Source organism: Myotis yumanensis, unplaced genomic scaffold, assembly GCF_028538775.1.
Source record: "Myotis yumanensis isolate MYYU_CA2020_CCGP unplaced genomic scaffold, mMyoYum1.0.hap1 SCAF_1, whole genome shotgun sequence".
Classification (NCBI taxonomy): domain Eukaryota; kingdom Metazoa; phylum Chordata; class Mammalia; order Chiroptera; family Vespertilionidae; genus Myotis; species Myotis yumanensis.
Window position 1 is genome coordinate 152405784 of NW_027223752.1, and position 2040 is coordinate 152407823.

General features: G+C 45.8%; 1 pseudogene; it reads right to left on the reverse strand.

Moving 5' to 3' along the window:
* Positions 1-311: 311 nt before the first annotated feature.
* On the reverse strand, positions 312-741 carry LOC139006043 (p53 and DNA damage-regulated protein 1 pseudogene; annotated as a pseudogene).
* Between the last annotated feature and the right edge of the window lie 1299 nt (positions 742-2040).

Below are 2040 nucleotides of genomic sequence, written 5' to 3' on the forward strand. Positions count from 1 at the left end.
TGCCCCACCCCCTATGGCCTCGGTGTGGACAAAGTGGGATTCCAAAGGTTTCACCATTTAATCTTCTTTCTTCAGCCCAGGTTGGTCTCCATTCTCTATTATCATCACAAGAAATATTATCAAAGAAGGATTTATTTTTGTCATAATAGCAATTAGGTCCAAATGGATCTTCTTCATCTAGGTAAAGAGGCTGCAAACAGGAGCCATGGGAAGGTTGCTGATGCCTGAGGCCTTGCAGGGTAGATCCTGTCCTGGCAGGTTTCAAAGCTGCAGAGTTCTGGGTCCTACATTATCCCAGGGGCATGCTGGTTTCAGGCCTCTTATCTTGGTTCTCGAATTTCATTCTTTCAAGATGACCTTGAGAGCTTTAAGTTCATCCTGGTTGAGGGGGGTCAGGTTAAAACCCTTCAGCTCCGGTTTGCCTTGGGCCTCAAAGAGGCGGTTGACCTTCACTTTAAGTTCTTTCCGGAGTCTCTCTATTTCTTTATCCAGGTGATCCTGATCTTTCTCAATCATTTCCTTCGTCTGAGGGTGAGGCATCTTGATAAACATGTTCCCAAAGCAAACCATCACATCTTCAGAGACGCTGAGCTCTTTCTTCAGGGCCCTCAGGCCCTCTCGGTTCTGATTCCTCTTGGCGTCTAGGTCCACAATCTGCCGCTTGTCCGCCAGCACCGCCTCGGCGAGCTCTTCCACTTCCACCAGGTACTGCAGCACCCACTCCGCCTCGGGTGACAGCATGGTGCCCGCCTGCTCCGACCCCACTCCGGCTCCGGCTCCACTGCGGCCCCTTCTGCGCACGCGCCAGATGCTGGGGTCCGGCCCCAGCGGGTCCAGGGGTACCCAAAGGTGTGGACGGAGTCGGCGAAGAAGGAATGACACGGAGACAGCCTTCAGTTGATCAGCAGCCTAGCCAGGACCTCTAGCCAGGATCTCCAGCCAAAGTTCTGGTCGGAGTTCTGGTTAGGAACTGATGTTTATTGTCTTGTTACATCTGTACTTATACCAGTCGGTTTTAATCCTGTCAATTTTGATTTGCAAAGGTTAGGGCGTTTCTTGTCTCCATTCCAGGAAGTAAAGATTATGTAGCTTAAGAGTGAGTGTTTGTAGTTAAAGTGTTTAACTACCCACCCGGCACTTGGTTCAGGGGTTGTATCCCCTCCCTAACCTCAGGGAAAAATCCCCACCTGGGGAAACAACCTTTCTCGGAGAGGTGACCTTGGTTAAAACACATAGCACTAAGGGGAGCAAACATTTTCAGAACAATATGCTATATATGCCAGGTCCCTTGAAACATATGCTGTGCAGATGTTTCTTTCCTGCAGCGACTGTGTCAAGCAGCAAGGATGGACCAGCTCCAGGCACTGTAGATAAAAGACGATGAAAGTAGCTCTAACTACAGAAAAGCCAGACCTTTTCTTTCCTACTTGCTTTGGGAAACTGATTTAACTGATTTGGAAATGCTTACATAAAGGCAGGTTGAGAGAACTCTGCTGAATGTCAAAATGAACTTTCTGATTAATCAAAGATTGAAGTAATGTTTCTGAGAAATTGCAGCCAAAAGACCTTGAGATTTCAGTGCAAGCAGTATTAAGACTTTCCACTGGTGTCATCGTTCTTAAAATTCAAATTAAATAACCAGTGTTCCAAAGCATAAAATCCTAAATGCATATCTCCCCTCCAAAATAAAATCTTTCTCCTTCAGTTGGCACTAATTCTGTTAACCACATAAACATGCTCATTTTGCTTGAAGTTTGAAACGTCAGCCCTTTTGCATACACTGTGAGTCAGCCCTCACATGGACAATTGCATTGGTCTCCTACCCTTCCCAGACTATGATCTTTCCTTATACACCCACTAACTCATCCTACCTGGTCTCTTTGCATATTACAATTCTGAAATAAAATCTGGTTGTTACATTGTTAAACATCCTTTCAGTATTTATGTATAGACTACCAAATACAGTTCTAAGTCAATCTGGCTCCCCAGGTCAGGGCAATCTCTTGAGAGTATGGGGTCTTTGGCAAATTATATATATAT